Source organism: Dipteris shenzhenensis, chromosome 29, assembly GCF_047967505.1.
Source record: "Dipteris shenzhenensis isolate YYH24624 ecotype China chromosome 29, Dip_SZ_1.0, whole genome shotgun sequence".
Taxonomy (NCBI): domain Eukaryota; kingdom Viridiplantae; phylum Streptophyta; class Polypodiopsida; order Gleicheniales; family Dipteridaceae; genus Dipteris; species Dipteris shenzhenensis.
This window is the reverse complement of record NC_141624.1, coordinates 6588476-6615698: the sequence shown is the minus strand read 5'-3', so window position 1 is coordinate 6615698 and position 27223 is coordinate 6588476. Positions and strand designations below refer to the sequence as shown.

Genomic DNA, 27223 nt, shown 5'->3' with positions numbered 1-27223 from the left:
ATAACAAGTACTGAACTCGTGCTTTGCTCGGGCAAAGATGCATGACCATCCTCAACCACTCCCCATCTGAAGGTGCATCTTTGATTCTTAAATTTTGGCTAAGTCTTAACCCATGGCTCTAAGACCTTCCATCTCCTCCTTTCATTCCATTAACCTTCCATCTCCTCCGTCCTCCCGAAGGTGACCTTCCATGTCCTCCATTTTATTGACCTTCTATCTCCTCCTTGCCCCTAAAGCTGCCTCTTGTCTTTCCACCTCTTTCCCAAAGCCTGCCTCTTGTCTTTCCACCTCCTCCCCCTCCAAGCCTCCATCCAAGAGCTCCTTCTTTGTGACATGTGGCAAGCTCTTCTCCTCCAACCTGCCACATGTCCTCTCCTTTTTTTTTGGGTGTCCGTGGTGGTTAATAGGTTAAAGATGATTTTAGTTTTCCCATGTCAAAACCACAACCTTCACTAAGGCTACCTAAGGCTGGCCAAAAATATAACTCATCCTAACTATGGGTTGCGGAAATGAATTTTTGAAGTCGTACAACAATTAAAATTTGTCCCTTTGGATGAGAGCTTGAGACATGTCCTAAACTTGATAGCCGCCGGGTCATCCCCCCATCGCTGTACCATGAATTTCCTCGGAAGTGCAACCATGTCCCTCCTCGCTCCGGTCCGTCTGCCTTCAGCTCGAGAGCTTTATTCCTTCGCCAATCTGGAGTCCAATAGTTTGGTCCCGCTAAGGGCAGAGTCCAATTCCTTTCTCATACAGTCACGACTTTTTCTCCAGGGATTGCCGTACAGAGGAGTTCCACAAGACTCCAAGACACAAGACGATACCTCAGCTGCAATAAGCGTACATGTGCGTCGTGGTACAAATCCTCGTACACGTCCTCAACTGTGTGATTGGGAGGCTCCCTTCTCGCTCATCTCCAGCCCAAGAAAAATCCTGCCGTAAGCCCTGGGGGGATCGTTTGCATGTGAGAAGAAGCTGACATCTCCCCGTGGCAAGTTGTCAGACCACGTTGCAACAGTTACAATTGGGAGGCAGCCCGTGGGTGGCAGGTAAGTTACTCAACCATTCGCTGAGAAGCCCAATCCCTTCCATCTCTTAATTAATCGTTCAGACCCTTTTCCCAATCGTTATGCTTCAATCACGTATCTGTGGTTGTGGCTAGTGTATTGAATAGATCGAGCGGGACATTTTCTGAATATTTCGTTATGATTGGAATGCCCAAATACCTTCATGGATCTTCTAAGCAGACACGTGGGTAATTCTAAAGTTGTGGAGGTCATATATATAGGCTGCCTCAATGTTGATGTCGAAGCCAGTGAACAAGATGATGTATCAGCGACTCTCTTTGAAAGCTTTAAGTGCGTCCCGGCCTTCCCACCGATACATCTGAGGGACAGACTCTCAATTCATCACTCAGATCGATAGAGGGATCTCAACCGATATTGGGCTGTGGTAGGTATGGGTGGGTGGAAAGTAAACAAAGCAATCAGAGGGGTGGCTCTAAATGTGAGGGTAGGGTAGAATTGGAAGGAGGGGGGAGGCAAGCTTAATCAACTTAATCAAAAGCTATTGGAACAAGCCGAAGCTGCCTCCAAGATCCTCCTCCTCATTTACTTGAACAAACCTGGAATTAAGACCTCACTGAGGTAACCCACAAGAACCACCTCCTGTTGAGTCTCTAGATCCTATATCTGCTTGTGTTTTCAATTGCCTCACATTTCGTTTGAAGATGGCCTTCTTCATGTTGGCAAAAACCTTCTTGGGGGCTTTGGTGCATTGGTAGGTCCCTTAGGTATTTTGTCTTGGAAGTTTTCTCTAAAAGGTTGCGAGCAGGCAACTCTGGCTGGAACCTTAGAAGAACGTGGTCATTAAAGGTTCATTGGTAACTAGCATTGTAGTCTATGCAACGCTTGACAAGAGCTCGCCAACGTAGGTGAGTACACCTGGCAGCCTAGTGAACTAGGATTGGTCATTTCCTGTGGCTGTTCGTGTCGACGAGAAACAACTCCTACAAACCAGCAACAAAGCGGTGTTTAGGGTCTTTTTCTCTCCACGGGCTGTGTAGACATATGACAGTCGTGTTGGGAGTCTTTTGTATGTGCATCAAGCTTGTTTAGCTCGTTGCTAGTATTTAATAGAGGGTCTAGGCTGCTCAGCTCAGTTGTCCATGAAGTCTTTTGTAAGTGCGATAGTATTGATGAGCTCCCATCGCATCCGTCGCATGTCAATGTCGGTCTTTGAGTCGTTTAGTATAAGACATTTTGGGTATCTTACTACGAGGACACTTCTCCTATGTGTTTGAATTTATGGCGAGAGAAAGAGCCATGAGCTTGTCTATTGTGTAGACTCATAAATAAGACTTCGAGTTTTCAATTTCGTGTTTTCTTTCACTTGTCCTCTTCCTTTGCCAACAGTCTTTTCCTTAGCATGGTCTGAGCAACAGGTCCTATGCTTCACATTTTCAAAAGGATTTGGATCTGTCGACCATTGCTCTATGCCGGACATGTCACAGTCATACAAATCCAATCTCTAGGCTATTGTAAGTGCGAAAATCCTCAGTAGTGATGAGCTCCCGTCGCATCCGTCGCATGCCAATGTCGGTCTTTGAGTCGTTTAGTATAAGACATTTTGTGTCTCTTACTACGAGGACACGTCTCCTGTGTGTTTGAATTTATGGCGAGAGAGAGAGCCATGAGCTTGTCTATTGTGTAGACTCATAAATAAGACTTCGGGTTTTCAATTTCTTGCATATAGTGTTTTCTTTCACTTATCCTCTTCTTTGGTGCCAACAGTCTTTTCCTTAGCATGGTTTGAGCAACAGGTCCTATGCTTCACATTTTCAAAAGGATTTGGATCGTGGTGTAGTTTGGTCTTGGTCACAGTAACACAGCGCTGCTCCTCCTCAACTGCTGCTGCTCCCCGCTCCTGCTCCCCTCCTCGCTGCCCCCTCCCTTCCCTCCTTGCTGCCCCCTCCTCTCCCCCCCTCTCTCCCCTTCTTCCCCCGCGCGCTGCCCTCCCCCCTGCGCGCTGCAGCCTGCTCCCCCCCGCGCCTGCTGCTGCTCCCCCCTGCTGCAGCCTACCCCCCCGCGTGCTGCTGCCTCCCTGCACGGCCCCCCCCGCACTGCTGCCTGCACAACCCCCCTTGCCCCCCCGCCCCCGCCCCCGCCCCCTTGTAAGAAATCCTATATTTACTATATTTAGAAACGTGCTAAGGAACAAAAAGGAGACTGAAATAGCAGAGAACAAGGAATAATTGTATTGCTTGAATGTCTGTAGGGTATCCCTTATTGCGATAATTGGCAAGCTGGTCTTTTATCCTCCGCCGTCCATCAGGAGTTGGCACCATCTTATCTGTAGTGTCATCCATACAATTGGGCCTCTCTTATATAGAGAGTGAAGAGTCACACATGAAAAGGTGTGTACCCCTTGTGAAGGGTGTGACCCTTGATGAGAGGGTACATTACAATAGGAATGTCTCTTCAATAGAATGTCTCTTGTGAAGGGTTGTGCCTCATAGGAAGTGTCCCATCGAAAGGGCAAGGGTTGTGCCTCATAGGAAGTGTCCCGTCGAAAGGGCATACCCTTCCACAAGTGTCCATTCATCAAACCATCCATAGGTCTAGAAATAGAGAAAGGAATACGTCACAGATCGTGACATCCCCTCCCACTCAAAATAAGACCCTGGTGGAGATAATGAACTGATGTAGAAAATATCACTGTAAATTCTGAAAATACTGCTGTAAAATGTCAGGGTACTGCTGTAAGTCTTCATCAGATTGCCAAGTAGCGTCGGAGTTGTCCAGATCTCGAGCGTTCATGACTGGCTGAGTAAAGATATACTTTAGAGAGTGATGGTCTGTCTTGACCACAGAGTCGGCTCCCATGAGATAATGTTTCCAAGAGCGATAAGCATGTACAACGGCAAGAAACTCCTTATCATAAACTGGGTATCGGGTTTGGATATCAGAATGTTTATGGCTGTCAAAAGCAATAACTCTGCCTTCTTGCATCAAGACTGCTTCTGTAGCGATGTCGGAAGCGTCGGTCATGACCTCAAATGGAAGGTTTGGGTCAGCAATAGCCATAACTGGTGTGGTAGTGAGTGCTTGCTTGAGTTGTTGGAAACTATACTTTGTTTCGGGAAGCCACTGAAAAACGGCTGTGCTTTTCAATAATTCGGACATAGGAGCTGCGATTTTGGAAAACTGATAGACCTTTGTATGGTAGAAGTTTGCCAATCCGAGAAAAGAGCGGACATCATGAACATTCTTAGGAGTAGGCCAGTTTCGGATTACCTCGACCTTCTTGGGATCCACAGAGATGCCTTGAGCGGAAATAACATGTCCCAAATATTCGAGTTGGGTCTTGAAGAACTCACTCTTCTCAATGTTGATGTAGAGAGAATTTGCGCGGAGAACTTCAAAAACTTGGTGAAGATGTTGTTTGTGCTCATGTAGGGATCTGCTGAAAACGAGGATGTCATCGAGGTAAACGATGACGAACTTATCGAGGAAAGGCCTGAAGATGTCGTTCATGAGCATTGTTTAACCCAAAAGGCATGACCAAACATTCATAGTGTCCATACTTTGTTCGAAAAGCTGTCTTGTACTCATTGCCTTCTCGTATGCGAATTTGATGATAACCTGAACGAAGATCAATCTTTGAGAATTGTGTTGCATGTAGAAGTTGATCGAAGAGGTCATCGATGCGAGGCAATGGATACTTGTTTTTTTTCATCTATGGTCGCCTGTACAGATGGTACAAAGTCCTTTTGTGCTGGAGTGGTTCTTCTTGTCAGTCGCCGCACCTTTATGTTGGTGATGTCGGTAATGACTTTGTGAAGAAGAAGAGGCGCGTTCCTTGGAGGGGTGCTTCTGTTGGAATTCAGCATATGATTTCTGAGACTTCTGGGGATCTTGAGACTGTCGCTGACCTTGATTACCGGAGTTTTTTCGAAACCTGGTGTTATCTTGAGGGCGAGCACCTTTGGCCATAGTAGAGTTATGTGTGCGATTAGCACTCTGCTTCCCTGTGTTTTGGAAATCTGTAATGCGCTCTGCGTAAGCAATAGCGCCAGTTGTGGTGGTGATGTTTGCTTTAAGGACATCAATGCGTAATGAGGGATTTAGGCCTAAGATGAAAGCATGAAGGCGATCATCCTCAGTTAAACCATCAATCTCCAGCACCAATGTGGTGAACTGAGAGATGTAGGAAGACAGGAAGCCTGTTTTCTCCAATTGTCGGAGTTTTGATCGTGCTTGGAAGTCCGCATTGGTAGGTATGAACTGCTTACAGAGCACGTGTTCAAAACGTTCCCATGTTAACACACTTTTGCCGTCCTTTAAGCGTCTTTGCCACCATAGGAAAGCTGTGTCCTTAAGGAGGGAGGCTGCCAAGGCGATCTTTTTGCCTTCAGTGAGGTCAACAGTATCAAAATACATGCGCATTTTTGCGAGCCATTGGTCAACTGTTCGGCGATTGCGTTGACCAGTGTAGGCTTCCGGAAGTTTGATGTCAAGTCTTTTAGTTTTGGAAGCTTGAAGTAAACGGTAGAGGGCACATAGTTCAGTGTTTTCTACCTCTGGTGGGAATGAATCCGCATAGTCGTCTGGTTGCGTCACGTCATCCTTTGTATGTGTCGTACTGCGAGAATCGTGAAGTTGTTGAACTTTCTGGACCAAGTCGGAGATGCTGTCCTGAAGCTGGGAAATTTGAAGTTGCAGTAGTGTTTCGCCTTGTACGTTGACTTCAGGGGTCTTTTTTGGACTAGTGTCTTTGATCTCTGGAGAGGCTTCACGCGAGCATTGCGACATATCGGAGATCCCTGTGAGAAAAGCGCGAACTTGCGCTCTAGTTTGTACCATTCCTGGAAGAAGATTCGGGCTGCTCCATGAGGTTGCTCATGTTGGAGGGGGCAGGCGAAGCAGGATGGAACCACCCGTGGAAGTCTGGTAAAGGAGGTCCTGTCTGAGGTAACACTAGTGATGCCGAAAGTGGTGTTACTGCTCGTGAGAGGATAGGAGTAGGTTGCAGAGTCCACGGATCTGAGAAGGGATAAGGAGCTGCTGTCGGAAGTGGAGGATATCCAGGAGTGCCTTCAGAGTGTAAATACTGTCTTGGGGAAGGTACAACCTGTATAGGAGGATATCTGGGAGCTGAAGGAGGTGGAGAGTACCCTGGAGATGCCGAAGGTGAGGGGTAAAATTCTCTCCAAAGATGGACAGCAAATTCTTGAGGAATATCGGGTTCTGGGTATCTTCGTGTCTCGTGGAACACAACCTGGACTGTGCTGAGGAAGTAATGTAACTGAGGTGCCTCACGCAGAAGGTATAGGATGTGGTCCAAATCGCTAGGAGGGCACGTGACACAGAAGACCCAAGATGCCAAAGCTCCGAAATGGGCTGGTTGTGCAATCTGAACACGATATTGTGTGGTAGATGATGCCTGGCAATGATTTAATCTGCCAAATTGTTGCGTAGAAGAGGCCTGCAGATTTCTGTCCGGAGGTCCATGTTGCAATGGGTGGTGAGGAGCAGATCTGGGCTTGGCATTTAATAGGCTGTCTTCATCGCGATAGGAGGCTGAAACTGCTGCTGATCTGGCAGGAAAAAAAAGTGGCGAACCAAGGGGAGCAGGCTATCAATGGCGCAAATCTGGTTGCAGGCTGATTTGCGGCAGAATGGCTGGCTGGCGCTGTGCTCACGCTGCAGGCTGGCAGGAAACAGGGCCGAAAAACCAGCGAGACTAGGGGCTGCAGATGGCGAGGGGGCTGGCAGGGCAGGGGCTGGCAGCGAAATAGCGAAAGCAGGGGCTGGCAGCGAGATGGCGCAAGCAGGGGCTGGCAGCGAGATGGCGCAAGCAGGGCTGGCAGTGAGATGGCGCAAGCAGGGGCTGGCAGCGAGCAGGGGCTGGCAGCGAGATGGCGCAAGCAGGGGCTGGCAGCGAAATGGCGAAAACTGTAGGGCGTTGAAAAGGTACGTCCCTTTTGTCTTTTCGTTTGGGCTGCCTACATTGGGTGGTTGCCCAAAAATTAAAGGGCGGGTTTATTTAACCCTTGGATAGCTAGGGTAAACCTAAGGTTTGGGACTGGGTTTTCCATTTTAACCCCTCTAGGTACCCTTTTTATAAGTGCTTGGTGCCTAAAAGGTGTGCCTATTCGAAGGGGTATGACCCTTGGAATAGGTGCACCTTTTCATGAAGGGGTGTGTCCCTGTTTTTAAAAGGGTTGTCCCTACATGAATAGGTGTGTCTTTTTGTCCACGATGGGGTGTGTCCCTTGGGTGAGGAGTCGAGACTCTTCATCAAAAGGTGTGTCCGATGGTGGAAAAGGTGCGTCCCTTGGTTTTGGGACAGCCCAAGCACCTGAAAAGACACGATTTTTGTCGTGTCCATTCACATCAACTCGTGATGTGTGGGAGATGGAGAGGCCATAGACGACTTTAGGTAGGGTTGGCGCGAAAAATTTTTACGCTCATCCTCTCCATCTCTCTTCCATGCGCAATGTGCACGGATATCCTTCTAGCGGAAAAGATGTATCAGATCGGCGCTAGAAGGTGGGGGGCATTTCCTACAGGCAGGAGCGAATTTTGCTCTGATACCACTGTAAGAAATCCTATATTTACTATATTTAGAAATGTGCTAAGGAACAGAAAGGAGACTGAAATAGCAGACAACAAGGAATAATTGTATTGCTTGAATGTCTGTAGGGTATCTGTAGTGTCATCCATACAATTGGGCCTCTCTTATATAAAGAGTGAAGAGTCACACATGAAAAGGTGTGTACCCCTTGTGAAGGGTGTGACCCTTGATGAGAGGGTACATTACAGTAGGAATGTCTCTTCAATAGAATGTCTCTTGTGAAGGGTTGTGCCTCATAGGAAGTGTCTCGTTGAAAGGGCAAGGGTTGTGCCTCATAGGAAGTGTCCCGTCGAAAGGGCATACCCTTCCACAAGTGTCCATTCATCAAACCATCCATAAGTCTAGAAATAGAGAAAGGAATACGTCACAGATCGTGACACCCCTCCCCTCCCCTCCCCCCTGCTCTTCCTTGCTCCCCCCCCCTCCTCTCTCTTTGCCTCCCCTTCTCGGGCCCCTCTCCTCCCCCCTCCTCTCCTCCACTCCTCCTCTCCTCCTTCCCCTCTCCTCTACTTCTCCTCTCCTCCCCCTCTCCTCCACTCCTCCTCTCCTCTATCCTCCCCTCCTCTCCCTTCCTCCTCCTTGCTGCCCCCTTGCTGACTTCTCCTTCCTGGCTTCTTCTTCTCTCTCCCTTCTTCCTTCACCCTCTCCTTCATCTGGAGTACCCCTATTCTCTTATAGGGGTCTTCTGGGTTTCAGGAAAGCGGACGGAGTTATTTATTTTTTGTGTTTAAATCGGCCAACACACCTCGATTGACGAATGGGTTCCCATTCAGTCAATCCGTCTGTGCTCACACCGGCCGCGAGAACTGTCACTTTCTCAAAAGACGAGCTGCAGCAGTTGCAAAAGGATTTGGAGCATGAGTGTTCCACGACTCTCTTCGCACGCATTCATGGCTCCAACCCCTCCAGGTCACAAGCAAGAGATTGGATGCTTGCGGCGCTTCCTCAGGAGCTCGCTCCCCACCTTAAGGATGTTCGTTTGTTGGGACGAGGTTTCTTTCAGGTGTGCCTAGATTTCCCGGACGTCACGAGAGACCTGCTACAGGCCGGGTTTCTACTTCTAGGCTACAGGAGGATTTTTTTTGTTTCCTTTTCAACTGGGATTTGACCCAGTTGAAGAGGACAATTCTGTTTTCATCAGGTTCCCTGGTCTCCCCTCAGTTTATCACCGGCTTCTTTCAATTATTGGCGAGAGGTTTGGTGTGGTAGCAGAGATCCCTCCTCTTCCTAGCGAGCCCTCTTCGGCTGCTGAGGCGGTCAGCATGGATGGGGTACCCAGGGTTAGTGTCATTGTCCAGGACCCCAATATTGCAGATGACCACATCATGCTACAGCGACCCGATGGGTCCTTCTCCCGCTAGAGATTTGAGGTTGCAGGTCGGCACAGAGAGCAGGAGCAGGACCTACCGCTTCCCAGGCACGGCCTCAAACATGGCCCCCCTCGTAGGGCTACTCGAGTCCTTCTGCATCCCGCACCACCTTTGGCCCACGGTGGGTTCCGGTCGTGGTTAGGCCCTCTACTTCAGTTCACATATTTACCTCTTCGGAGGCTACCCCCTTGGAGCCTCGGGAGGAGACTAGTGTTTAGGAGCCTTGTTCGGCTCCACCCTTGGATCAGGCTGTACCTTCCTCAGCAGCCCAGGTTGTTGGCACCTCGTCTGCAACACTTCTTGATCAGGATCTAGTACAAGTGCCTCCCTCTTTGGACAGAGGGAAGGGGGTCTTACATTCTCTTCCTGCTTCGGTAGGAATCCTTCGTACCCCCTCCCCAGGACTGGATCATCGTAACTCTTTTTTCGCTTTGGAGGACCTCTCTAACCTCCCAGATGATGATTCTGTACCCTCCACTTTTGGAGAGCCAGTTATCGGCATCTCTTTTGAGAGATCCTTCTCTCTCTCACCTGTGGACTTTCCTCCCCTTGGACCTCGTGTGTATGGCAGGAGGTTAGCTCCGGTAGAGGTTTCTTTTTTTGCCACCAGGTCGGGTAAGGTATTCCAACCCACTTCCTCCCGCCGATGAGGATAGCCAGTTGGAATATACAGGGATTGGGCGGCATCCCTCATCGCAGACAGCTGATCAGGAATCAACTCCATCCAGGTGTTTCAGGTGGTTCCCTAGACATTCTTTTTCTTCAGGAACACAAACTGGATGTCAGAGATTGCTCCAAGTCAGGTAAGCTGCTCTCAGGCCGGACTTTTTGGCTTCCTTCCTTGGGAACCAGAGGAGGTGCATGCATTTAAGTTTCAGATTCTATTCTCCCTCTGGTCATTGGACATGGTACTATAATCCCCTCTAGGGCCCAGTGGGTTTTACTTCTGATTGACGAACGGTTGGTTTCCTCAACCTCTATGCTCCGAACAACAGAGGAGACCGTGTTCTGTTTTGGAAAGAGTTGCTCTCGTGGGCTGACGTTGCGGATTCGTGGATTATTGGAGGTGACTTCAACATGGTTGAGGCACCTTCTGATAAGAAAGGGGGCAGAGAAGGTGGTATCCACTCCCTCGAGAGAGTAGCCTGGGATGCCTGCTTGTTCAGGTTCAGTGGTAGAGATGTTTGGTTAGATGATGCATTTCATATTCAGTCTCAGTCACTTTTGTTTTCCTGGTCGAACCATAGGGTGCAGATGCCTATCCATGCTCGGATTGACAGATTCTATGTGGGTGACTGGGCTCTTGATAGAGGGGGGACAGTTTGCATCGCACTTGGTGTTTCCACTTCAGACCATTTTCCGGTAGTTTTGTCCATCTCAGAGCCTCATCTGAGAGGACGGTCTCACAGTATCCTTATACACAGATGAGACTCTCACAGATGGAGATCTGGGTTTCTCACATGCAGGGGGGGTGGCCGGTCCTTCACATGTGGCCACAGCACTTGCCAGTATCAGCGACTTTTATCACTCCGTTGCTAGTGCTCGACGAGGTGAGGTACTCAGGCGGGAGATTGGTATCCGCCGGCAGCTGGCAGCCTTACAGAGGGAGGAGTAGAGATGACCATTAGATGCTTGGATACAGGAGCGCCTTGCTGCAGCAAGGGCTCACTTGCAGACTTTGCTTGATCAGAGAGCAGAGTATGCCTTCCATGCACGGGAGTCCTTTTGGATACAGATGGGAGGGAGAGTCAATAAACACTTTTTCTCTACACTTGGTCCCAGACATAGTAGAGAGAGTGTCAGGCAGCTTATTGACTCTGACGGCGTTTTGCAGTCCCATCCCGAGACCGTCATGCACTTAGCGACATCTTTCTATGCCTCCCTACTTTCTGCAGATCCTAACACTCAGGCCAGAGATGTGGCTAAAGATGAAGTTTGGCAGAGTTTACCTGTGTTGGTCACCCCAGAGATGTTATGCTCACTTGATGCACACTTTACCAACACAGAATTCAAGACTGCTCTCTCCGTCCTTCATAAGGGAAAATGCCCTAGTTCCTATGGTCTTACTTCTTCTTTTTTTATAGCCTTTTGGGATATGATAGGTGATCATATTACTTCAGCCCTGCAGGGCATTTGGGACTCGGGTGAGATGCCTGACTCACTGACCGAGGGACTCATTCACCTTATCCCGAAAGGTGGCAACATGAATTTTGTATCCCATTGGAGACCCATCACTCTTTTGGGCACTCTTTACAAAATCCTTGCCAAGGCGATCAGCATCTGATTACAGCCCCTTCTTCCAGACCTCATCCATGATACTTAGACAGGCTTTGTGCATGGCAGGAGTATTTTTGATAATATCTTTTCCTTTTGGGAAGCCATAGAGTGGGCTATGCAGAGTGGGCAGAGGCTAGCAGTTCTACTCCTGGACTTCGAGAAAGCCTATGACAGAGTAGATTGGGGTTTTCTTGAGCTCACTCTTCTACGGTTTTGATTTTCAGATGCTTGGATTAGAGGGGTGCCCTCCCTTTACTCTTCTACGGTTTTGATATCGTTATGTCTCAATCCAAGTATGTGCAAAAAATCTTGGACAGATTCAACATGCAGGATTGTAAGCCCACAGCTACTCCCATGGAGCTGGGGCTGAAGCGTACAATGCATGATGCAGGTGAATCAATTGATGTCACACTCTACAGTCAGGCTGTTGGATGTCTCATTTATCTCTGCAATACACAACCTGATATTCAGTTTGCAGTTTCTCAGGTGAGTAGATATATGCACAGCCCAAAGACCATGCATTGGCAGGCTGTAAAACGCATCTTCCGTTATTTGCAAGATACCAAGTCTTTTGGCTTGATGTTTCCCAGGGGGGTGACTTGCAGATGCATGCCTACAGTGACTCAGATTGGGCTGGAGACTATGACACTAGGCAGTCCACAAGTGGCAATTGTTTCTTTTTGGGCAAAGCTTGTATTTCTTGGTTAAGCAAGAAACAATCTACAGTGGCTACCTCTTCATGTGAAGCTGAGTACAGGGCAGCTTTCACAGCGACAGTTGAATGTGTTTGGCTACGTCGTTTATTTGCTGATCTTCATCTTTCATTGGAGGGTCCTTCACTGATAGTGAAAGTGCTATTGCAGTGGCAAAGAATCCTGTGTTTCATGCTCGCACGAAGCACATTGAGGTTCACTATCACTAAGTCAGAGAGAAGTTGCATACAGGAGAGATCAGTATGATCTATGTGTCAACACATGACAATGTTGCAGACATCTTCACCAAAGCACTTCCACGTGAAAAGTTTGAGGCATTTCGCAGTGCCCTGAACTTATCTCCTTTTGGTGATTGATCATTTCCTTGTACATGACATTGGCACTGCAGGGGGTGTTAGAATTATTGTTATAATTTAGCAGTGACCAATGTAATGTAATAAGTAGGTTAGGGGCACTTTTCCCTCATTTAGAGGTTTTTCCTCCTAACCACAGTTAGTTCACTAACTACGGTTAGTGAAGGATAAGGTTTTGTCACTTAGACAAAACCTATCCCTCTCTTCAGTTGTACTACACTCTTCTATTGCAACTATTGCTTTCAGCTCTCACACTCAGCTCTCTCTCTCTCTCTACAACTCACAGTGTGTTGGGATATGTGTGATCAAGGGCTTGCTAGGTACATGTGTGCATCCATGAGTAGCCATACGGTTGTGTATGTGTATGTAGGAGAGGCACACTTAGTGCCATAGGTCATGACACTGGTGATGAGGTAATGCAAAGGTTCCCACATGTAAAGCACTCTTTCCTAATCTCTACTTCATATCACGGGAGCAGCACCATGAATCACCTCCCAGCCAATTCTTGCTGAGGCTAACGAGCAGACAGAGATTCTCCGTTCGGAATCTTACGTCATAATTGCCTTCTCATCTCTCTCTAGCCTCAACAAGCCCCAATTCCCTAGATAGATCTGATGCCACATGTCATCCATATAGGGCCTTCCTAATGCAACATTTTACCCCTCTCTTGGGATGCATTAAATCCTTTGCCCCTAGGCACAATCTTTGCATTAGGCCCTTGGCCTTAGATCTACCTAGTCTGGTGCTATCTGCCCTCACCTAGGACCTTGACATTAATTCCCTCCCGATCCTTTACATGAAGCGCAAACAAATATATTACAAAGATAGATCCTTTAAGGGAAATGTCGACTGATTCTTCCGAGGTCATGCTACCTCGGCTAGAGCGTAACAATCCTTCCCTCTTCAGACATCATCGTCCTCGATGATAAAGTCTGGGAACACTCTCCACAACTGATATACGGATTCCCAGGTAGCTTCGGATAGAAGCTGACCATGCCATGCAACCAACATCGTGGGTATCTTCCGATTTCGTATTTGCATTGTTCCTCGGTCCAGGATTCTTGTTGGTTTGCGCCTTGCAATATCCTCTATCTCCTGAAACAAAACCACACCTTCGATTAGTGAGTCACCTGTATGTAAAAATTTCTTTAAGCGCGAAACATGAAAAACCGGATGCACCTTACACCCCTGTGGCAATTCTAATTTATAGGCCACACTGCCTATTCTCTTTAGAATTAACCACGGCCCACAGTATCGAGGTGATAACTTAGCACACTCTCTTGAAGTCAATGACTTCGAGTGCGAAGGAACTCTGAGAAAAACTTTTTCTCCTTCCTTAAATACTCTTATAGACCGGTTTTAATCCGCATACACCTTGGCTCTATCCATAGCCTGGCGGATATTAGCTCTCGCAAGTGCTAGCATCTCCCGCATCTGAACTACAAAGTTCGCGGCACTAGGCACTTTCTGAGGTACTCCAACTATAGTTGGATTGGCTGGTCTATAACCATAGTTCAGTTCAAACGGACTGAACCCTGTAGAGGAATGTTTCCTATCATTGTAGGCAAACTCCAACAATGGCAACCACTTGTCCCACGTATGTTGCCTCAATGACACATATGCCCTCAGCATATCCTCTAAGGTTTGGTTGGCTCTCTCCGTCTGACCATCCGTCTCAGGATGATCCCCACTACTCATTTCCAACTCAGTTCTTAGTGTCTCAAATACCGCTGTCCAAAAATGATCGGTAAATCTGACATCTCTGTCTGACACTATGGATCTAGGCAATCCATGCAGACGAAATATATGTCTAATAAACAAATCCGCCACTTGGGGGGCACTAACAGACTCTCTAGTCGGAATGAAGTGAGCCATCTTGGTTAGACGATCAACCACCACAAGGATAGAATCATACCCTCCTTGTGTCGTAGGCAGCCCTACAATAAAGTCGATGGAAATGCTCTCTCACTTACTTAGTGGTATTTCCAAGGGCTGTAAAAGTCCGGGTGGCTTCACCCGCTCGGCCTTGCTTACGTGACACGAGAAACACCGTGTCACATATTCATGAATATGCTTTTTCATCTTTGGCCAAAAGAAATCTCGCTTCACGAGATCATATGTCTTCTCGATCCTGGATGTCCCGCACACGGGCTATCATGGCACTGTCGAATGACTCTCTGCCTGAGATCATTCTGACTAGGTACTACAACCTTGCCATTTCTAACTAGCATACCATCCCTTATGGTATATCTTGCATAAGTTTGGCCTTTTCTGGATGCCAGGTCATCCTTTTCATTTTCCCTGGGTTTTAACACATGAGCCTTAGGCCATAAGCTCTGGACAAACTCGTCCACCTTTTGAGTTTCTCTAATCTCGGTCATTAGAGCACTCTCTAATACCGTGAAACTCAGGTTGTGCATAATGCGAGACAACGCATCAGCAACCTTATTGTCTTATTGTCTTTTCCTCTTCGGTACCGAATCGTTAGATTAAACTCCTGCATGAGCTCTGCCCACCTAGCTTGGCGGCCCCTCAAGTCAGGCTGTTTACAAAAATGTTTCAGAGTATCATGATCCACATCCACATAAAACTCTGAACCATACAAATAATGCCTCCATGTTTTCAAAGCATGGATAACAGCATACAACTCTAATTCATGAGTTGGCTAATTCCTTTGAGAGGGAGAAAGCTTCTTGCTTTCAAAGGCTACTGGCCTTCCCTCTTGAAGGAGAACTGCTCCTACCGCAATGCCACTTGCATCGGTTTCTAGGAACAACGGTTTCTGGGGATCAACTATTTTTAACACCGGTCCTGTGACCACAGCTTGTTTTATGGTGTTAAAACTTTCTTGTTGATTTTGTCCCCAAATAAAAGGTACTTTATCTGAGGTCAGATCAGTCAATGGCGATACTATTCCGGAATATCCTTTGATATGCCTTCTATAAAACTGGACAAATCCCAAGAATGATCGCAACGCGGTCAGACTCTGAGGGATTGGCCAAGTTAGTATCGCAGCCACTTTCTTCGGATCCATTTCTACCCCCTGTGGAGTAATTATGAATCCTAAATATTCAAGCCTAACCATACACAGTATAGTTTTCTTTTTATTTACATAAAGACTGGCTTTCCTCAAAGTACTGAACACTACTCTTAAGTGTTCACGATGCTCAGTAATACTTTTACTGAATATCAGGATATCGTCAATAAAATGTACTACGAACTTTCCGATATACGGACGTAGTAAATCGTTCATAAGCATGACGAATGTCGCTGGAGCATTGGTAAGTCCGAAGGGCATTACCAAAAACTCATAATGACCAAACCTGCTTCTGAAAGCGGTTTTATGCACATCCTCGGCTCTAATCCGGATTTGATGGTAGCCACACTTAAGATCTATCTTGCTGAAAATCACGGCTCCATGTAATGCATCTAGCAAATCATCAATCCGAGCCATCGGATACCTGTGCTTCACAGTGATATTATTCAATGCTCTGTAATCTATACAGAGGTGAAACGTATCATCCTTTTTCTTCTTTAATATCACTGGGGAAGCAAAAGGTGAGAAACTTAGTTGAATGTGCCCCAACTTGAGGTATTCTTCCAGTTGTCTACGCACCTCCGCCTCTTCGGTAAAACTCATTCTATAGGGCGGCCTATTTACAGGTTCTGCCCCCGGGATCAGTTCAATCTTATGTTGAACTTTCCGCTCTGGAGGTAACCCATAAGGTAGTTCATCCCTAAAACATTCAGAGAACTCCTTTGTTATAAGATTAGCCAGCTTGGCCATCTCACCACTTTGCGTAACATCAGTGCTAGCCGAAGAATCATCAACCGGCTCTACCGATGCTGTGCAAAGGAATAAAAACTCTACTTGAGCTTTTCGGATTTCCATCACGGAAACCAACGGTCCCTGAGGTATATTTTTTTTCACCTCGCAAGACATAAAGCACATCATTCATCTTGAATTGATATACGTGCTTTTTCCAATCAATGGCTGGATTCTTCCTAGAATGCCACGCCATACCCAGGGCTATATCTGCATGAGCAAGCTTGGTCATTTCAAAACAAGCTTCTCAGCATAGTCCTGAATCCGAAGCTCCAACTGGGTAACCCTTTGGTCCCATACTTCAGTTGAACTTCCATCTGCCATCCTGTTGTATACGCATAGTCAGATGGACTTGTCTTTAATTTCAGCCTCTTCACGAGCTTGGAGTTAATCACATTGTGAGTTGACGCCGAGTCAAACAACACAATGACATCATGATTGGCCACTTGCCCTTTCATTTTAATTAACTCCGTATCATTAAAGGCTGTATACCCCGTTGCTACGGGCTTAGATAGGATGTTATCAGGTGCACTCGTCACTAGCTTAGCAACAGACACACATAACAAACAAGGTACTAACCTCTGAGAAGATCCCGCTAGCTGAATCTGCATCTCTTTTGCTCTGGGACTTCCCTCCATCTCCACGTCGCATTCTGAGATCACCATCTCAGCCATACGACGATCTTTGTTACGTGGACAATCCTTCCACTGGTGAGGCTGAAGGCATTCAAAACATAAGCCTTCTCTCCTCGCTTTTTCCCTTTGTTATGGGTTCAAGGGAGACTTAGACCAAGCCCGGGCTGCCATTGGGGTTACTTTCCTCTTCACTCCAATGGTGGTACTTGGTTTAGGAGTTTCAGCCGGTTTCGCCTGCTTGGCTTGACCGCTCTGCTGAGAACCACTCCCTCTACTAGTCCACTTCTTCTTAAACCCAGATTTCTTCGGATACCCATACTGGGTTCCGACCTGTGCAAACCCACTTGGCTTGCTGCCCTTGGCATCCTCATAGTTCAGGGCTATAACTATTGGATCATCTAACATGTTCGCGTACTTAGCCCGAACTTCCATTTTTATTCGATCATTCAATCCAAATATGAAATCTTTCATTTGGATTGATTGAGGCAGGGGTTCGTCAACCTTCATTACACTCTCTCGAAACTTATCAGTGTATTCTGCCACTGATAAATTTCTCTGACGAAGGCTCCTATATTGATCCCAAGCTCGGGATGCTTCGTCAGGAGGTAAGAAGTGTTTCCTGAACTCTCTTTTAAACCCCTCCCAGGTAGTGGATGCTATACCATCTTTTTGTTGCTTAATCCACCACCGATCCGTTGCCTCACTAAACATGTGGGTGGCCTCACGGATCTTCTTGATGTCATTTCTGATTTCACAAATGGCGAACGCCTCGTCCCATTTGTGTAACCAGGTCTCAATGACATCGGAGCTACGGTCGTTCATCCGATCAGAATACTTTTCCGGTCTGTAATGTGAGGGAAAGGGTGAGGGAGTGGAACTGAGGAGACAGAGAGAGAGAGACACAAAATGTGTGGGTGTGTCAAAAAGTGTTGAGCCACACCACAAACTCATAGGTTTTATTAGGATTAGGCTTTCACCCTATGACTGTCTTAAGACAGTCATAGGTGTCATAACTTTAACAAAAGGGTGGCAATGTGCCTTTACCCCAACAACCTCCCACCTAAAGGCCAATGTGCCTAAAGGGGAGAAAAGAATAAAAATTACAGCAATATACAGTTACTGCATACAAGACCATAAAATAAGAATGGTCTCATCCTAATCCCATGATGTGGCGGCAATGTGCAAACTGCTCTGTAGGCAAGCTCTTAGTGAGCAAATCTGCAGGATTATCATCAGTATGCACCTTCACAAGCTCAAGTCGCTTGTCTTCCAGTACCTCCCTGATGAAATGGTATTTCACATCTATGTGCTTGGTCTTTTGATGAAAGACCGGATTCTTTGCCAACATGATAGCACTCTGACTATCACAATGCAAAACTGGCATATCTCCTGTAATGCCCAAATCTCCCACCAGCCGAGTAAGCCATATTGCTTCCTTGCAAGCCTCAGTGGCTGCAACATATTCAGCTTCAGTGGTTGACAGTGCAACGCATTTCTGCAACCGAGACACCCATGATATAGCACCTCCTGCAAATGTGAAAATATAACCGGTAGTAGACTTCCGGTTATCTGCATTCCCTGCATAGTCTGAATCTGTAAAACCATGCACCAATGCATCCTGCCTACCATAGCATATGCACAAGTCTTTGGTACCCTTGAGATACCTCAAGACACCTTTCACTGCTTCCCAGTGCCGCTTGCCTGGATTTGCCATATACCTGCTGATGACTCCCACCGCAAAAGCAATATCCGGACGAGTGGCAACCATGGCATACATCAAAGAACCAACTGCAGATGCATACGGAACCTTGGCCTTTTTAGCCTTATCATCATCTGATCTGGGGCTGTCCTTACTGCTGAGTTTTAAATGTGGAGGCAACGGGGTACTAATAGACTTCCCCCCCTCCATTTTAAACCTCTGCAGTACTTTGTCAATGTACTCCTTCTGTGACAAAAACAAAAGTCCCTTGGACCTGTCACGAATAATCCGCATGCCAAGAATATGGTTTGCATCACCCAAGTCTTTCATGTCAAAAGACTTATGCAGTTGTTTCTTCAAAGCACTAATCTCCTGCTGAGATTTGCTGGCAATCAGCATGTCATCCACATATAGAATGAGTAGCATCAAACTGCCATCCTTTGCCCGTTTGGTGTACAAGCAATGATCGGTTTCACACCTATGATACCCTTGGGACTGCATGAAGGCATCAAACTTCTTGTACCATTCTCTTGGCGCCTGCTTGAGTCCATACAAGCTCCTCTTGAGCTTACACACAAGCTGCTCTTTCCCTTTAACAGCATATCCCTCTGGCTGACTCATGTAGATCTCATCATGGATATCTCTGTGAAGAAAAGCAGTGTTCACATCCATCTGACATAAATCCATGTCCTCATGAGCAACAAGAGCTAACACTGCTCTCAAAGTAGTCATCTTGACGACAGGGGAAAAGATCTCATCAAAGTCAATGCCCTTCTCCTGCTTAAATCCCTTGGCAACCAATCTGGCCTTATACCTCGGTAAAGCATTTGAATCCACTTTGACTTTGTAAACCCATTTGCATGGCAAAACCTTTCTGCCTGCAGGTAGTTGCACCAAGTCCCATGTATCATTTTGAAGTAGAGAGTCCATTTCTGACTGCATGGCTTTCTCCCACTTCCTTTTCTCTGTTCTTCCCATAGCTTCCTTGAAGCTGCAAGGCTCACCACAATCTGTCAGCATGATAAAATCAGCCACATTATTGGCTCCTGGAACAAACCTGTCAGGAGGCCGTTGTACACGGGTGCTCCTCCTAACAAAATGTTCCGGATTAGGCTGCTGTCTAGCCTGTTCGTCATGCATGACGGGTGGCTGTACCACCATATTTGGCTGTTCTACAGCCCCATTTGCTGGCATATCCAGTGGTGCATCATTGGCAAAATTGTCTGGCTGGTTTTCAGCCTGTATAACCTCTTGAACAGGGTTATCTACAGCAGCCTGCTGCTGCATATTAATGGGCATTCTTTGCTGTCCGACATCATCATAAACAACCCTCCTGTATTCCACAGGTTGCACGGGTTCTTTGTGTACACTATCCTCTTTAAAGATGACATCATTGCTGCGTATAATCTTCCGTTTGACGGGATCCCATAACCTGTACCCAATTTCACCTTCGTCACCATAACCCATGAAGATGCATCTGAAAGACTTTGGCTCCAGTTTGGTGCGCAGTTCTTTGCGTACATGAGGAAAGCACTCGCAGCCAAACACACGTAAGTGCTTATATGAAGGTGGCTTGCCAGACCACACCTCTTCTGGCACTTTCAACTCCAAAGCCTTGTTCGGCGACCTGTTAATTATGTGAACTGCTGTTTGCACGGCTTCTGCCCAAAAGCCATGGGGCAATGCAGCATAAGACAACATACATCGAACCTTCTCCTGAATAGTTCGATTCATCCGCTCACTCACACCATTTTGAGATGCATTATGAGGGGCTGTGAGTTTCTGTTTAATGCCCTTAGCTTCGCAAAACTGTACAAAAGCATGTGACACATACTCACCCCCATTATCGGATCTGAGGCATTTCAGCCTGCGACCTGTCCGATTCTCAACCTGAGCGACAAACTTCTTGAAAGCATCTAAGGCATCGCTCTTATGCTTCAAGAAATAGACCCACACTTTGCATGTGGCATCATCAATAAAAGTAATAAAATACTTTGCACCCCCTAGTGATAGCTGTGGCATCTCACACAAATCAGTGTGCACTAGATCAAGTGGTGCTCTATTTTGGGGAGTTCTCCTCTTATGAGGAGTCATAGAATGCTTGCCAAATATGCAATGATCACAAGTAGGCAAATCTGAAAATGAAAGAGACGGCAGATAACCCAAACGTGACAGTTCTTGCATTCCTTTAACGGACATGTGTCCCAACCGGCTATGCCACAATGAAACCTTTGGCAGCTCGGTTATGGCAACAACATGATTACCTACACTGGAAACATAAAGAGGGTACAAGGTATCACTCTTATAACCCTCAGCCACTACAACCTGGCCATCAGTAATCACCCATTTGGAATCCCCAAATGTGGTGTGGTAACCACTGTCATCCAACAAGCCAGTGCTAATCAGATTTTTCTTGATTTGCGGCACATGGCGAACACCATCAAGCATAAATGTGCGTCCATCAGGGAATACTATCTGTATACTGCCAATCCCTGCAATCTGACATGCATAGTTGTTCCCAAGGTGAACAACTCCATGAGTACCTGTGTAGGAAGTAAACCACTCCCTATGAGGAGTAACATGAAAAGAAGCACCTGAATCCAAGAGCCAGGTGTGCATGTCATGGCCATCAATAACCAATGTATGTGCAATTACAGCAGAAGAGCATAAAACATCATGTCTGTCACTTTCACTGTCCTCTGTTGCAACATTCACTGCATCCAAGTCATCTGCCTTGGCCTTGCCTTTGCCTTTGCTTCCACTGCCTGCATCCTTTGTCTCAGCCTTCTTGGCTTTCTGATCCCGTATAAACTTGAAGCACTTAGACTTCACATGTCCCTTCTTGCCACAGTAAAAGCATTCAATATCCTTTTTGCCACGGGACTGACTGCGGGATTTGGACTTGCCAGCAGATCTCCCCTTCTGCTGAGTCCTACCTCTTTCCTGTACTTGCAAAGCATTGGAAGACTTGCTGCCCATATTATTCTTCCTGCTCATCTCCTCCATAAGGAGAGAGCTCTCCACATCAGCATACATAAGAGTGACATTTGAATTAGACAGGGTGGTCTTGAAAGTGTCCCAACTCTCAGGGAGGGTACACAACAAGAAAGTAGCCTTGAACTCCTCATCAAGGTTCAATCCCTGTGCAATAAGCTGTGTAAAGATGGCATTGAACTCACTCAAGTGTGAGGTCATAGCTGTACCTTCCTTCATGCGAAGGTCTACAAGCTTTTTCAACCAATAAACCTTACTGGCTGAACTCTTTTGGGCATACAACTCTTCTAGCCTCTGCCATAGGCCATAAGAGGTCTTTTCAGCCTGAACATTGAACACAAGAGAATCACTGAGAGTAAGCATGATAGCAGCCCTAGCGGACAAATCAAGCTCCTCCCACTCATCATCTGACATCCCAGATGGCTTGACACCCTTCACCCTTATGGGCTTAGAAATCTTCTTTAGCAGAAGTACATTCAAACACTGTTCTGCCCATAATGCATAATTGTGTGCCCCTTCCAATTTCTTTATGTTCAGAATTGAAGATTCACTTCCCCCTGATGACATATCAGATAAGGAAAATACATGACTCCCTGTAAGTCAAAAAATGACTAAATAAAATTCTGATTTCTCAGAAAACCTGCTCTATCAAGAGCCAGGAGCACTCACAATAGTGCTGTTTTTACTGTAAAAAAAATCTGCAGCAAAACATAAAATTTTCCCTCCAGTCACTGTACCTTCTGACACACTGTACCGTGCTCAAATAGGCATAAAACAGTAACTTCAGAATGCTGCAGCTGTTCCACAAGTGCTTTATCAGTGCATCATCAGCTGACGAAGCACAAAACACTGCTGTCCTGGACACTTCTCCCACCTCAGATGAGGTATTGCACTGATTTTATATGCATAAACCACTTGTCATACACTGTTTTGTCCACTGAAAAGAGGCTCCAAACACCTCAGCCTGTCACAAACCTGCAACAAAGAATGGGACAAATCCCAAGGAATCGCCCTTCTGCCAAGGGGATAAAAGGCATCTGAAGGTCTCAAACAGTAACTCAAGTGCTCACAAGCAAAATCTGGGCAAAAGCCCCTTGATTTGACACCTGTACCAAGTGAAAAACACCTCAACACTGAGGTAGCATACAAAATACAGTGCTCTCCTGGCACTTTCACCTGACAATGTAATGCATAAATGGCCCTGTGTACACAGTAACAACACAGATCCCAACGTACAAACACTGAAGAGAAAATCTTTTGAGCATTGGCTCAACTGAGATTTTTCAAGGTGTCGTACACAGAATGTGACCTGCAAGAAATGTCACTGAATACACTGCGGAAACAAGACCAATGTGAGCACCCTGGCTCCACACTGCCTCAAGGCATACACTGCATAAACTGCCAGGCAAAAGCCCTTTGAAATCGTCACCCGAAAGCTGAGATTTGCACTCAGCAAAAGCATAAAAGCCCTCTGCAAAATCAAGGCATTGGACCTTCCCGAAACAAAATAACTGTGCAACCACCACACACTGTGGCACTAGTCACCTCAAGCACGAGGGACACGAGGGTACTTGCTGTACCTCAACCACACAGTGTTGAGAACTGAACAACCGGGAATGAAGAGCAGAGTGCTCTCTCTTTTCCTTCTGCCCCAAAAAAAAATCTGTGCCTCCTGTACCTGCTGTACCTGCGCAGGGTACCTGCTGTACCCTGTACCTGCAAGGGCACAAATCCCAAGAAAAAATTTCTGACCTGTACCTCCCTGACGCAGCGTCCGTATGGTACGGCTGCCTGTACGGCGTCCGTACAGTCGGTACGGACGGCCGTACCTGTCCGTACGAAGGGCTGCGCGCGCCTGGTAGGCTGCGGCCGCCGGTGCTGTGCGGTGCGCAGCTAGCAGCAGCTAGCTGCTGCTGCGCCCGCTCGCACGCGCTGCCCCGCGCTGCCCCGCTCTGCCCGCGCGCGTCGCCTGCGCGCTCCCCTGCTTTGCCCGCGCGCGCTGCCCCACGCTGCCCGCTCTTGCTGCCGCTGTCCGCTGCTGTAGGGTGCGATGCCCGAGGGGAGAGGAAGGGGTATCACACTGATCAGGCATTTAATACAGGCATATATCTCAGATGGCGCGTTTCCCTATACTAGGGAATTTCCTGCAAACTAACTCAACTGTAGTACATAGGCATAACCACAAGCACATTCTGTCCCTGCTACAACAGTAACGCCTCATGCAGGCTGATTACTCTCAAGATCCTGTCTATGAAAGTAAAGCATCGCCCGACTAAATCGAGGAGAAAAAAAAACAACACGAAAGTAATGGAGGTCGAAGAGAGCTCCCTGGTCGTCAACGAACAGCCACACTCCCTTTTTGTTCCATGCAATTCCAGTCAACAATCTGTTGTACTCCTGCGATCAGTCTTCAGTTACAGTTGATGTACAGGCGGCGGGCCACCAGCCTGTTCTGCCACGCCGTTCATCCAATTTGTCCGTCGAATTATTCGGACCAATTGGTCTCCCTACTCACGAACTCCTGCTATCCGTTCCAGCTCCTTCCCTTGGGCTTTCTATTGATCTGCGTCAGCCACAAAGTACCAATGTCGAAGGGCCTTACAGGAACCTTCCGCTCCAGCAACAGCTTCAACGCCTGCGTGTCCCGCTCCTACGCTCAACGACCAGCTTGCGTAGGCCACCGTTGGACGACTAGCGCACTGCGATGATCAGGCACCGTCACGGGCACACCCCTCTTTGATTCCGTTGTAGTTGCGGGAGCGCCAACAGCCCCCTTTCCTAGTTCGTGGACGTCGCAGATTACCAGCCGTTCCACCTAGGCTCTAGGCCTGCTGTTCGTCAGTGCCTTACGGGACCCCCAAGCTCCAACCACGATTCAGAAGCCTCCGTCAACAAGCCTCCGTCCGTCGTCACGTCGCAACATCACATGGTCAGCCCGTCGATTTGGTGCTCAGGTCCTTCGACCATCCCCTCTATCCATCACGTGAAGGTCACCGTTGGACGACTCGCCACCAACGCTCCACGCCTTTCCATCGTCAGCCAGTCCCCTCCACTTCGTAGCCTTGGCTCTGCTACCAATTGTAAAGCACTCTTTCCTAATCTCTACTTCATATCACGGGAGCAGCACCATGAATCACCTCCCAGCCAATTCTTGCTGAGGCTAACAAGCAGACAGAGATTCTCCGTTCGGAATCTTACATCATAATTGCCTTTTCATCTCTCTCTAGCCTCAACAAGCCCCAATTCCCTAGATAGATCTAGATGCCACATGTCATCCATATAGGACCTTCCTAATGCAACATCTCACCCCTCTCTTGGGATGCATTAAATCCTTTGCCCCTAGGCACAATCTTTGCATTAGGCCCTTGGCCTTAGATCTACCTAGTCTGGTGCTATCAGCCCTCACCTAGGACCTTGACATTAATTCCCTCCCGATCCTTTACATGAAGCGCAAACAAATATATTACAAAGATAGATCCTTTAAGGGAAATGTCGACTGATTCTTCCGAGGTCATGCTACCTCGGCTAGAGCGTAACACCACATGGGGTGGTGCCTATGATTGTGGAGTGCCTATGATTTAGGAGTTACCTCCTTTGATGTAGGAGAGGTGCCATTGATTTAGGCCCCCCTCTCTCCCATTTTATAAAAGAGAGGACTTCCTCTAAACTCAATGGAACATTTTGCCATTTGGTTCCCACGCTCTCTTGAATGGTGTCCTCCTCCTCTCCCACTCCCTAAAAGGGGTGACCATTCCAACAGTAACCTCTAGCTCTATTTTCCATGCATTCAATTCTGCTATTTTTAAATGTTGATGGATGCATTGGATGCTTGGTTTGGTTGTACTTAATCTCAATTTAAATATGATTGTGGCCTTTATGGATGTGTGCTTGCAATAAGCGATTTGTATTGTATGGTGTTTGATTCTAGATATACTAAATGATGAGTAATTGTTAAATATGATATGAAGAAATACCAACCATATTAAAGATATGTTTTGCAGGTTGAAGATCTTAATGTAGCAGAGAAAGAGGCGGTAGCTCTAAAGTTATTAAACGAAAATGATGTCAATATTATGTATGGGAAGCTGGGAGGCTTTTAAAAGACTTTAAGAAAGTCTCGCAAGTCGCACTTCAAAGACTTCACATTGACTACGACTGAAAGACAAGATGTTAGATCTGTTAGTTTCATGGGCTTTTGTAAATAATAAAATCAATGTAAAGAAAGGTAGAGTTGGTGGGGTTACTCAAGACATTATTGATGTCATTTAGGACTGTTAAGGTAGAGATGTGTTTTGTAAGGGTGTTTTGTTGGTCATAGTTATGGCATATGACCTTAAGAAGCAGTCAAATTTTGACTCGTGTAAGTTTTGTCAATTGCTTGTAAGGAAATAACTCATATACATGAAGTTTTTTATTTAGTGTACTTAGTTTTAATAAAACATTATGTTGTTTCCTTGTTCTACTTGCAGCAATATACAAAACAATTTGTGAAGTCTTTTTTTAGCTGTGCAAAGATATATTCTGGGAGGATCTTTTGTTTGTCACAGTTTTGAACTTGAGAATCAGTCTACATCTGATTTGGTATAAGCTTTGTCCATTTCATAAAAGCATGTATCTCATGTGCTGAAAGTTTTGGTATACAAAACAGTTTGTGCAGTCTTTTTTTAGCTGTGCAAAGATATATTTTGGGAGGATCTTTTGTTTGTCACAGTTTTGAACTTAAGAATCCGTCTACATCTGATTTGGTATAAGCTTTGTCCATTTCATACAAGCATGTATCTCATGTGCTGAAAGTTTTGGTATTCAGTGTACTCGATTTTAATAGAATATACAAGTAGTGCTAATGGAAATTCAAAAATGTTATGTGCAGTCTTATTATGCTGTCTCTTTCACAAACATGTAGATGTATGGAAGATAGTGTATCTAGGCTTCGTTTCTTGAGTATTAGTTGTGTAGAGATGTATTTGGGGATGAGCTTTTATTGGCCACAATGTTGGTATAAGACTTACGTGTCCGCTTTATTTTGATTTGTACAAGCTTTTTTAATTATATGTAAGCATTTATCTCATGTATGGAAACTTTTGGTATTAATATATATCTGTGGGTTCTCGGCAAAACCAAGTTGAGTCGCATTTCGGCGAAAGTGATTTACAGTAACATATGCCGAGCAGGCTTGTTGGTAGGCGACCTCAACAAGAAATGGAAGCTGAGGGGTAACCAATGGTGGCACAAACGATTCAGAGACCCATGGAAACTCTGCGCGGCGGGCAAGGCCAGGTTTATGCTATTGACGATATTGAATCATTGGGTGCCCCTTCGGGGCAGGTTAACAAAGCACATTCATCTTTCACCGATACGTCCACTGTGTGGGAAGGTATTGGAATCACTCAAACACTTGTTTTGGTTTTGCTCAGTGACATGTGAGGTTTGGATGAAAGTGGAAACGGCGATCAGGAAGAGCGAATATTGTGTTTGGGTTTCGTGAATCCCACTTGCATCTAATGGTGAAATCCTACCTGATGGATGATGGGTATCAAGGAATCAGTGACCAGTCATGCCTTGCTCTCTATTGGCTGCGCGCTGTAATTTTTTCTCTCTGTTGGCATAGCGTAGGCTGTGGGGCTTGCCTCTATAGATAGCCAAATTTTGTATGGAGTCTCTACTTTGGGCCTAACCAGCTCTTATAAACACAGTACAACCTTTTGTTATTATAAAAAA

General features: G+C 46.5%; 1 long non-coding RNA gene across 1 annotated transcript; it reads left to right on the top strand.

Annotated features, from left to right (window-relative positions):
- The first annotated feature begins 557 nt into the window (after positions 1 to 557).
- Positions 558 to 25923, top strand: LOC147882364 (uncharacterized). Its single transcript, XR_015543902.1, has 3 exons — positions 558 to 661; positions 714 to 1049; positions 25507 to 25923. It is a non-coding gene; the product is annotated as an uncharacterized LOC147882364 (long non-coding RNA).
- Positions 25924 to 27223: the final 1300 nt, after the last annotated feature.